At 38.3% G+C, this 12,360-nt stretch overlaps 1 protein-coding gene and 1 pseudogene across 7 annotated transcripts in view; one reads left to right on the top strand and one right to left on the bottom strand.

Annotated features, from left to right (window-relative positions):
- Stag2 (stromal antigen 2) overlaps nt 1-12,360 on the top strand; it is a 132,150-nt gene that overhangs the window by 26,950 nt on the left and 92,840 nt on the right. The gene's annotated exons all lie outside the window — the stretch shown is intronic.
- LOC114630409 lies at nt 9,914-10,712 on the bottom strand (annotated as a pseudogene).

The raw sequence follows: 12,360 nt of genomic DNA, 5'->3' as shown, positions 1-12,360 counted from the left end.
GTACTAAACTACTCAAAGGTGTGATCTAGTTCATATTGTACAGTGTGTTACTTTTTATACTTGGGGTACATTTTTAAAGGCGTGCGCCACCACCGCCTGGCAAATTTCAGGTTTTCAAGTAACTAAAGATTTTATATTTTCGTTTGTTTGTTTGTTTGTTTGTTTGTTTTTTTGGTTTTTCGAGATAGGGTTTCTCTGTATAGCTCTGGCTGTCCTGGAACTCACTCTGTAGATCAGGCTGGCCTCGAACTCAGAAATCTGCCTGCCTCTCTGCCTACCAAGTGTTGGGATCAAAGGCGTGTACCACCACCGCCGCCCGGCTCAAGATTTTATATTTTCAACTCTAGATAAATGCCACACGTAACTATTTTGCAAGTGAGCATCCATTATACTCTTCTATATCCCTTTCTTTCTTTTTTTTTTTTGTTTTGTAGCCTGTCTTTGTCAACCAGCAAAAAAAATTTATTACTGTTAGTTGTCTTCCAAATTCTTTCATGTATTTCATTGATCTATTTTATAGCGTTTGTATTTTCTATATGTCATTGCTTTCTTAGAACTTGCTAAAGCATTGGTTTGTTTTCTATCTCTATTCATCATAGTACACAATTGATTTACTCAGTCTATCATTTGTATTCTGTTTTGACTTTTATTTGAGATGTGGTCTATTTAACTCCCTATTGCAGACCAAGCTGCCTCTGCTTTGCAAATGATGGGATTAAATGTGTGTGCCACTACATTCTATTTGTTTTCTGAATTTAGAAGGAATTTATTAAAAAGAGTTTGCCTGGGTTCATGTGCCAGGTTTCTTTGTGGTTTGCAAATTGACCTGAGTACTTTTTCAGTGTCCAATGGAATTGGAGTTACTCATGTAAAACAGACGAGGTTCTTTATCTCTGTGTGTCTATGTCTGTATCTGCCCCATTCTTTTGTTTTGTCTTTTCTCTGTTTCTGTCTCATTTACTTCAAACTAATGTTTAGAAAGTGATATTGTGGGTGAAACTATTGAATTCCCGGTAATGGAATTCTTTGAAGTATTGGTTGTGTATTTTAGAGAATCCAGAAGATATAGCTTCTTAATCATGGTCCTCATGTCCTTAAGAGATAGTCAAATATGAGAGCATGTTACTTCAAAAAAGGAATGACTATATTATTAATTGTAGATATATAATGTTTCTAGCTCATTTTAAAAATTCAGTACAAAGAAGTATAATGTTAAAAATTCCATTTCCCTTTTACAAACTTTCAGAGGTAATCACTCTTTACAGTTTGTAGAAGTGTATTTTTATAAATACAAAAGATGTAGCACTAAAATGTACTAATATTATAAAAACCTAAGATACTATTTCTTTTTTTGTTGTTGTTGTTTTTTCGAGACAGGGTTTCTTTGTATATCTCTGGCTGTCCTGGAACTCACTCTGTAGACCAGGCTGGCCTCAAACTCAGAAATCCGCCTGCCTCTGCCTCCCAAGTGCTGGGATTAAAGGTGTGCGCCACCACCGCCCAACTAAGGTACTATTTCTGGGATTCACGCCCAGTAACATCCTTTCCCTTCCCTACAAAGACAATATCATTAAGTGAAAAAGAAACAGAACAATATCTATAAATATGTCCTTATTTTTTTTCTCTTAAAACACTTTTTTCAAAGGCAAAAGGTTTCATTTTAAATAAAATATGAAATTATAATATATAAAAGAACATAGTAAGGGACAAAAATTAAGGTTTTTGTTTGCTTGTTTGTTTTTGAGACAGAGTCTGTATATTTCTGATTGTCTTGGAACTAGCTCTGTAGACCAGGCTGGCTTTAGACTCACAGATCTACCTGGCTCTGCTTTCCAAAGGTATATATTACCACTGTGGCCTGGCAAAACTTAAGTTTTTGATTTTGTTTTGTTTTTAAAAATATTTTTGAGATAGTTTCACACTCTAGCCCAGGTTAAGCTTGAACTCATACCTCACCTCAGACCATCTGAATGCTGGGATTAGGTATCTACTCTCACGCTCAGTTTGTATAATTATTTTTTAAGTTAGTGTAGACATTTTTTGTTGTTGTGTGGGAAACTCAGAGGCATGTGATTTAAGCAATACTGTTATTGTACATGTATTTCTTTTAAAGACAGGGCTCACTGTGTAGTCCTGACTAGCCTGAAAATTGCAGTGTAGACCAGGCTTGCCTCAGACTCTCAGAGATCTGTCTTTGCCTCCTGAATACTAGGATTAAAGCTGTTTGCCATCATGTCTAGCATGTATTTTAATGGTATGATTTCAGAATTAATTATTAAGGATAAATTTTTGGCCATAGATTCCAGGGTCTTCATACAAACTTGTTGTTGTTATTATTGGTTTTCTAGACAGAGTTTTTCTGTGTTGCCCTGGCTGTCCTGGAACTCTATTGACCAGATTGGCCTTGAACTCAGAGATCTGCCTGCTCAGTTTCCTGACTGCTGGTATTAAAAGGAATCACCATTGGCCTTGTTATTATTAGGTATTTCAAGACAGGGGTTCTCTGTGTACCCCTGGCTTTCTTGGAACTTGCTCTGTAGACTAGACTGGCCTTGAACTCCCAGATCTGATTGTCTGCCTCCAGAGAGATGGGATTAAAGGCATGCACAACTACCTCCTGACTAAAACACAGAATTATTAGTACATGGATGCTTGTAAAAAAAAAAAACTATGTCAAAAGAAAGAGATGATGATTATCTGACCCTTAAGGGTGTGTGTTTTACAGAGAAGAGAATAATTAAGGTTTAGTAGTTTATCAGCCCATTTCAAACCAACTATTTTACCTTCTTTCCTCATAAGTTGTGCTTAGATCTAACATTTTTAGTTCCCCTAAAGACATCAGGCTATTTAATGCCTGTTCTCTTTGCTTGCACTGTTTATAATGCTTTGAATACTCTTGTACCCACTTGGCAGCATAATGGTACATGCCCTTCTATTTTTAGATTGGGGTCACCTGGAACCCTTCCTAAGCTCTTCTTTCCTGTTACAGCTACTTCACTGTAACCTGGGACATCCTATGCATATTTATGTCTGTACTCTATAGTAATTGTTTGTCTAAGGCTGGCACTGTACTCATAGAATTAGAGAAGAATGCTTACTAATTTTTCTGAATCCATTATTATGAAAAACAACAAACACCAGTACAGTGAACATTTATATACTCACCACTAGTATTTGACCTTAGTTTCACTGGTATTTACTTTTAATTTTTTTTTGTTCATTTGGCATTGGCTTCCATCATCTATTTTGTCTCTCCAGATAGCCCTGGCTGTCCTGAAACAGATGTAGACCAGGCTGGACTCAAATTCTCCGGGATTCACCTACCTCAGCTTTCCAAACACTGGGGTTAAAGGCTTCTGCCCTGCATCTGGTTTATTTATCAAGTTTTTGAAAATTTACTTCGCAGTAAGTTGTAAGTTGCAGGCATTCATGTACATCATGCACGAACACTTCACCATTAAGGCCCTTGATTTATGTTTTTACATTTAGAAGATTGTAGAATTTTAAAAATCTGACTATCAGTTCTGGTATAGAGGTGGTTAATATTTGAATTAAAATCTTAATTTTGTGCATTTGACATTGTGATACTTTTGAAAGGAGCAGGTCCTTGGGGGCTAGAGTAAAGATAGAATCATGGGACAGAGATAATTTTTATAATTACTAGAAAGGCAGCCAGGCAGTGGGGTTTGGCGTGGGGTAGGGGTTAGTTGGGTTGGGAGAATACTAGGAACTGATCCAGTAGCCAAGATTTTAAATAGACCTTTAAAAATGGCAGTTGGGCATGATGGTACATTTTTAATCTCAGAACTTGGGAGGACTATGCAGGGGATTTGAGGCCAGGCTGGCCTATATAGTGAGACCCTGCTTCAAAACAACAACAACAACAACAAAGCTATGAATTGGGAGGAAGATGGGTGGTGGAAAGGTGATTGGAACTGATTAGCATATATTATAGAAACATGTGAAATGCTTTTTTTTGGCACTTTTGTGCCACAGCAACTCTGGGAAGGACAAAGTACAGTTTGTAGGACTTGTTCCCTCCCTCTGTGTGGGTCTTGGAGGTTGAACTCAGGTCATCAGGGTTGGCAACAAGGGCCTTTACCTGCTGAGTCATCTTACCAGTTCTATGAAATTGTCAGAAAGTTAAATAAAAATTAGAATAAAAAGAAAAGAAAATTCAAATTTACATTAGCCTTTAAAAAGCGGAAAAATGGAGTTTGAGTAAAAGTGGTAATTATGTTAAAAAGACCGAAGAAGCAGAGATAGAAAAAAACACTCTACAATATAGAATTTACCTGGAATTATGAAATGAGCCACGTTATTCAGTTTCATCAATTCCATACATACTGGTCTCTGTGCTGGCATAATGGCATGTGTTTTGGAATTCTGGTTACTGAAGAAATTAAGACAGTTGGATGTCAATGGATTTAGTGGTGTTAAAGCATATATGCCTAAAGAGATTACCTGGTCTTTTCTTTCTTTTTAATTTTTAAAACAGATTTATTTATTTATTTTATGTATGTGAATACACTGTTACTCTCTTCAGACACACCAGAAGAGGGTATTGGATCCCATTACAGATGGTTGTGAGCCACCATGTGGCTGCTAGGAATTGAACTTAGGACCTCTGGAAGAGCAGACAGTGCTCTTAACCACTGAGCGATCTCTCCAGTCCCCACCTGGTCTTTTTCTTGTACTCACAAACTAAACAATATATTCTTTAAAATCTTAATTTATTGGTGTGTGTATATGTACAAGTGCTATATGGAAGTTGGAGGACAACTATTTCTTTGGAGACAAGGTCTCACTGTGTAGTTCCAGCTGGCTTGAAAATCACTCTGTAGACCAGGCTGGCCTCCAACCCACAGAGATTCACCTGCTTCTCTCTTCCAATTGCTGAGATTAAAAGCCTACACCATCACATCCAGCTAAAGAGGACATTTGAGAGTTTGTTCTGTCTACCCAGTGAAGGATTTTTCTTGGTTCACGTTCCAACTCATTGTAGGGATTCCGATATTATAGATGCATGCCACCACATCTGGCTTTTTATGTAGGTTCCAAGGATTGGACTCAGGTCATTGGGCTTTCTTTCATGGCTAGTGCTTTTACATCCTGAGTCAACTCCTCAGCCCAGCTATGTATTCTGTCTAATAATAGTATTCCACTTGAGTAAACTTTTAGGTTATTCTGGCAGAAACTGATAGAAACTTTGTACATGTAGAAAACACATGGAACTTCCAGAGGGTTTTTTTTTTTTTTTGAAACAGGGTCTTACTATGCTCTGGCTGACCTACAGATGGGTAGGTAGATCAGATTGGCCTCAACTGTTTCTGCTTCCAGAGTGCTGGGATTATACATGTCTTCCACACATCTGGAGATTTTAATCCTGGTGACTTTAAACTTGGATATTACCTTTCAGGAAAAGCGTATTTCTGTCTTGAAGGAAGAGTGGTTTGCTGGTCTTTGGTGACCATTGGTCTTTAGGACGCCTCTTAAGGACATTCTAGAGAAATACATCATTGAGCTGTGGGTTCCTGGCATTTGAGTGAATAAGGTTCAGATGATTAAGTGGCCCAAAGCAGAAAGGGGGAAGCGTGTTTGCTTCCTTTCCTATTCATGCCTTCAGTGTCTCTAAAACTGGGTCATCCTATATATCATAGGTTGCTGATTTCATGACTTGTAGTACTTTTTTCTTAATGTGAGGTTTGGATCTAGCTATAGTAGGGCAGGCGTCTTAACATTTTCTTACCTGTGACCCCCTTTACCAACTCTGGGCATAAGAAGGTGAGATAGGTATAAATATCAAACATTAATTAATAATAAGTTATAAATTTACTTTGAATCAATGGTTGGGTAGTATGCTGGAGAGATGGCTCACTGGGTAAGAACACTTGCTACAGGGCCCAGGATTTCATTTCCAGTACCCACATGTCAGTTCACAGCTTTCCATAACTCTAGTTCTAGGACAGTGGTTCCTAACTTTCCTCTTGTTGTGATGCTTTAATATAGTTCTTTATGTTTTGGGGAACCACAACCATAAAGTTAATTCATTACTACTTCATAACTAATTTTGCTACTGTTATGAATTGTAATGTAAATATCTAATAATGCAAGATATTTGATATATAACCCCTAAAGGATTTGCAACCCAGAGGTTGAAAGCCTTTGTTCTATGGGGCTCCTGACCTCCATGGGTACAAGACACACATGATTCATAGACACATTCAGGCAGAACACTCAAAACAAAACTAAATAAATCTTACCCTTAACCCAATTAGTTCTTATACATATACATGTACCATTTATTAAAGAAAATAGCAAGTTAGAATACTTGATGGGGAATTAGACCTTGAATGAATGTTTTATATTTCAGGACAACATTTCCACTGGTTTTCAGAGTTGATCAATATTTTGATTTAATAATTGTCAGTACTGAGAATGCCTCCTTGCATAAATGCATAGCATGAAGTGGCAGATATATGAAATGGTGAAATTTTAGAAATTGTTAGAAATTCTGTTCTAATTTCATGGAAGAATTCGTTCAAGTTTTTAAAATGAAAAGCCAGTAACTCAAACAGCAGTTTTTAAAATTAAACATTATAACAATGCAATCCAAATATATTCTAATTTGATACTTACATGCAGAAGAATAGCAGTAGGAAAATATTAAGTATTTTCTATAATTAAAGCATTATGTTTCTGTAAAAGTGCAAACTCTACTTAATATGTTGCAGTGTGTGAAGTACACATTTTGTGTAGAGAAACAAGGCTACCATGAAGTCTTGTACTGTAGCATGGGCAAGAACTTGAATTCATTACATATTTGATTTTGAATTTTTTTGTTATTGTTTGGAAATAGTGTTGCTTGGCTTTCACATTCCTTTATGCAGCCCACAGTTTAGGGAGCTGTACTAGGGGACTAGGGATGTATGAATGATATAGACTGCTGAAACTTAGAGATTTACAGAGTTAGTATCTGTTAACTATCTCAACAAGCATTTCATATGGTTCTTTTGTATACTAGAATTCATGAGAATATTCCCATTTCATCAGTAGAGGGAATTGGGCTTGTGTATGTTAGGCAAGTGTTCTATTCACTCAGGCCTAGACAGCTTCTGTCCTATAGATAATGATGCAAAGTAACTCTTTGCTGTAGTAATTGTTATCTCTGAGGCTTACTGCCTTAGGCTGCTCATTTAGGCCTAGTCCTGGGAGGTTCTAGCCTCTGGACAATCTTATCTAGGCTGACAATGTTTTCAGCCTCTGGGGAGACTTACTGCTGAATAAACACCCTTTCTAGCTCTTTCTGATCTCTGACTGGTTCTACTCAGCTGTTCTGGCTCAAAACTCCTCTAAAATCTGATTGATTCAAATTACCTTCTTTCTGCTTCTCATTGAATTGCCCTACTTCACCTCAAACTAACTCTAACAATCTGTTCTAATCTTCTGGCTCCTTCTCATTCATTCTCTTGCTACTTCTGTCTTTATATCTTTGTCTAGCTTGTTCTCTCTTCCACCTGTCTCTGTAAAACTGTCCTGGTAAAACTGCCTCTGAATTTCATGGACTGAACATTACTGACTAGAACTCAAAAGAGATCTACATGCCTCTGTTTCCTGAGTGCTGGGATTAAAAACATGTATCATCCATCACTCCTGGATTTAAGCTTTACCTTAAACTTGCTTTATATCATACTGGCCTTGAACTCAAAGATCTGATTGACTCTGTGTCCTGGGATTAAAGTCATGTCAGTAGTATTTCAGCAGATCACACAGACCCAGAAGATCTTTGGATGTGATCTCTTGACGGAACAGCCATGTTCTGAATTAAAATTCCTCTACATAATTCCCCTCATTTAGTCATTAAAGAGACCTACAGATAGTGAGAGTTACATACAGATCCCGTTCAGTAAGTATAATTACTAGCTGGCTACAAATTACTGCTTTATATAAAACTAATGGTAAGGTAGACCTGTTGAGGATTTGTTGCTCAAGATTTTCTTTTTTTTCTTTCTTTTTTTTTTTTTTTGGTTTGGTTTTTTGAGACAGGATTTCTCTGTGTAGCCTTGGCTGTCCTGGAACTTACTCTGTAGACCAGGCTGGCCTCGAACAAGATTTTTCTAGAGATCTTTTTGTATGTGTAATTTTAAGGAAACTTGCTTTTTTTTCTTTTCTGCACTGATACCGTATATTTTTTGTTTGTTTGTTTGTTTTTATTGCACCCATTGAAGATACAAGATATTTCAGGGATGTCTGTGTGGTAGTTTTAGATATCTACTTAAATACAATAGAAGGTAATGAAACTTTAATGGTTAAAAATTGAGTGCAATCTCATTTATGTTTTTAATAACTCTTAATGTGAATTAACTTAATAAGACAGGGATAAATTTGGAAGAAGAATGTGCAGAAGATGGTTTTAACCCATAAATTTAGCTCTTTCTCCCTCCTCTTCTGCCTCATCTCCTTTCTCATCCAAAACAACAACAAAAACACAAACCAATCCCCCCAAACTCTTTGACCGTCAGGGCTTTGCTATATAGCCTGGTCAGACTTTATTCTCTATCTTCTATATCATCATGAGTGCTGGGATTGTAAGAATGCACCAAACACCTGGTGGAAATTTTGTTTCTTAATGTCTCTGTGGCTTTAAACAAAACTCTTAACCTTTTAAAATATAGTATTGAACTTAGAAAAAGTTTTCAAATTGAATTTTATAGTGGAGGCATGGTATTGTACACTTTGAATTCCAGCATTTAAGAGGCAGAGGCAAGTGGGTCTTTGAGTTAGGGGTAAGTCTGGTCTATATAGAGTGAGTTCCAGGCTAACCTGGGCTACACAGTAAGACTTTGTCTTTAAAAAAACCAAACTATTGCATTTTGGTGCCATGATATGTCTCTTTATGTAGATCAAATTGAATTCAGGTTCTGCCCCTTTACCTGCTTAGCCATATAATGATAAATTCGATAAATTTATTCTGGAGGACAGAAGTGAAAGATCAGTGTGTTGGAATAGTTGGTGCCTTCTGAGTGCTGGGTTCATGCCTTCTGCCCTACTTTCTAGCAGCTTGCTAGTATGCTTTGGTGTTCTTAGTTTATGGAAGCATCACCCACTTCTCTCTATATTTGTTTTTTATTTATTTTTTAAATTTCCAAATTGCTTATTATTGATGTGACAAGGTCTGCCTTTATTTTCATGTGGTACTTTCTCTGTGTATCTAAATTCCCAATTTCCATTTAATAAGAACACTTGCTATTCATGTGTTAAAGCCCACACTAATGACCTCATTTTAACTTGGTAATTTTTGTAACCCTCTCCTCCCTCCGCTTCATGTGATTTCACATGATGAAGTACTGGGAGTTAGATCTTACTTAGCCTGTGGATTTTTTTTTAAATAAAAAGTCTCGTTCTGTAGCCCCCTCAGACCTAGAATTTGAGATCCTCCCCTTCCTTCAGTCCTACGTAAATGAGGACATTACAGCTTTGTGCCAACACTCTTGTCTTCAACATAATTTTTGTGGGACACACTTCAGTATAATTTATTTTAAATTTTGGCTGTTGTAAAGCTTCACACACACAGTTTAGTATAGCAGTAGGTTTCATTTCTGTGGAAGAATGATGTGGAGTAAGATTGTTGGTTGCTATGGTAAATGCATGTCCAGTGTTTAAAGACGTTTGTAAGCTACTTACAAGAGTAGTTTTATCATTTTATGTTTCTAACAGAAATATTTGGGGTCATTTTCTCTGTATCTTTGCTGGATTTGATGTCACTTTTTTTTTTTTTTTAGAGATCTGAAGTGATTTTACCTTTATTTCTTATTTCCTTCACTTTAAGCCAATCATTAAATTTCACAGTGATTTCTGGGGTGGGGCAGAAGGAAGGCATCATTCAGAATAATGGAGGCCGGCCTGGTTGGCCTCACTGGGGAAGCTGGAGGAGCAGGGACTGGCGGGCAGGCAGGTAGGTGCTGTTCCGAGAGCGGGAGAGCTGGTAGGCAATGTCCTCGGCAGCTTCCAGCTTCCGCAGCTCGATCAGGCCGTCCCCGGCGGTGGCCAGCGAGTTGGCGATCAGCTCAGCTGCCTTGGAGTCACCCTCAGCAGAGATGATGGCTGCCTTCTTCTGCTGCTCAGCCTTTTCCACCACGAATCTGGCTCTCTCTGCTTCCTGCTGAGCCACCTGCTTGGCTTCTACTGCCTCTGTGAACTCCTTCCCGAAGGTCAGATGTGTCAGGGACACGTCATCCAGGATGAGCCCAAATGTTGCTGCTCGCTCTGTGAGGTCATCGCTCACCTGCCTGGAGACGAGAGCCAGCATCGAACCGAGCCACAACGGACTTGAGGATCTCTGTGGTGATAGACAGCAGCACCCGCTCATCATAGTCCTCGCCAATGCTGGTGTAGATACGAGGGAGCTGGCTGGCCACTGGCCGGAAGAGGATGCGCAGTGTGATGTTGACATTCTGCAGGTCTTTGCTACCAGTGATGACCGGGACATTCCGTGGCCGAGAGCGGCAGTCAAAGATAATTGGTTTCTGTACCCAAGGGATGAGAAAGTGAGTCCCTTCCCCTACCACAATGTCCTGTACGCCACGGAATCGGTCAAAGATGACAGCTCTGTGTCCAGCATCCACATTATATAGAGCAGAGTTCACCACGCCTCCTGCAACTGCTAACGCCAGGCCGAACTTTCCGATGGACTCAAACACTTTGGCAGCCATGACTCCTTCTGTTGCTTCCACTCACACCTGTTTTCACTCTGACCTCCACATGAATTCCCCAGACCTGCATACTTTGATGTCACTTTTTAATTTTGGTAATTGTGATAGGCATAGTGATATTCTGTCTTTAAATGTACATTTCTCTTCAATTTCAGCATATGCTTAAAACATTTCTTTGCTAATTGTTTCATACTTAAGTTTTGATTATTTTTAAAAATTAAAAATAATGCTTGATATTAAACTCAGGACTTCCAGCATTCTAGAACCATGCTATAAATACTCTGTTTCTCCTGTGGCACAAGGTAAATTTAGAAGAAGGGAGTGTGTGTGTGTGTGTGTGTGTGTGTGTGTGTGTTAGGGATCAAATCCAAGACTTATGTGCTGAGTAAACCTGCCACTGGTTTATGCTTCCAACTCTAATTTTCTCATTTTTTATTGTTCTTAGAATCCATACCCCCAAGGATGAAAAGTCCTTTTAATGTGACTTGATTTACTAAATGCTTTCTCTGTGTTCTCATGTACAATCTAATTTGATACACACGATTGAGTACAGTTCAGTTTCATTTTTTGAATGAGAAATCTGATCCTGTATTTCAAAACTTGAAATTATAGGAAACACTCTACATATCCTTCCCTGTGCCATGAAGACCACTATAAAATATTCTTGTTTAATTCTTCTAGTGCACCCTACTTGCTTTGCTTTCGTTAATTTTCCTTTTCTTTGTTGAACTCTCTATCAAACCCAGGGCCTGTGGCTCTAGGCAAGTTACACGATCAGTGAGTTAACATCTCTAATCATTTAGCATTTGTATTAAATTACATTTTAATTTAGTGTGGGTGGGTGGGGGAATGATTGCTTGTCTGTATATGCCATGGTCCTTTTTTATTGGGGGGGGTGTTAAGAGGACAATTTCTTGGTTTAGGTCTGTTCGCTCAGCAGGAGGTGCCTTTATTTACTGAGCCATCTCACCAGACTCCATTCAGAATTTTTTTAATGTAGATACTCCCTCCCCCATGGTTATTTTGAAACCATTTCCTGTGTGGATAAGACAACAATGCTTCATGAAACCATGATAGTAAATTCTAGACTACCTAGCTGAAGATCTTCAGGATAATGATATGTAGGTGGAACTCCTGAAAGTCTTTTGTTATGGTACCACAGTTGAATCTACTGTCCTGGCTTCTGAACCATTTTATGATCTACAAATTACCTACACCATAAAATACTAGGTCTTTTAGTAACTAAGTTAAAATGTACATAGCAATGAATAAACTCTTTTTTGCTCTTAATTTTGGGAGAGAAATGTACAGATGAGAAGTTGCTGTGACAAAATGTGTGACACACACAGTGTCTTTTGACTGTTTCCAGAGTTTGAACACACTATTGTAGGAAGGACATAGGAAGCATAGCAGCTCACCTTACAGCAACCAGAGAGCAAAGGTAGGCAGAGTATCTGCTCTGCTGCCCCTTCCTTTCCCTTTATTCTTACTGGCTCTGCAGGCTTTGTGGTGCCTCTCACTTCATGGTGAGCCTCCCCATTCCTCCAGTTAATTCTCCCTGGAATGCCCATAGAGACACACCTGGAGGTATGATTTGCTAATCTCCTTAACATTTTTCTACCCAATCAAGTTGACAATCAAGATTAAC

Source organism: Grammomys surdaster, unplaced genomic scaffold (assembly GCF_004785775.1).
Source record: "Grammomys surdaster isolate TR1022 unplaced genomic scaffold, NIH_TR_1.0 60, whole genome shotgun sequence".
In the NCBI taxonomy this organism is placed as follows: Eukaryota; Metazoa; Chordata; class Mammalia; order Rodentia; family Muridae; genus Grammomys; species Grammomys surdaster.
Note: the sequence above shows the minus strand (reverse complement) of the source record. Positions and strands in the feature narration are given on the sequence as shown.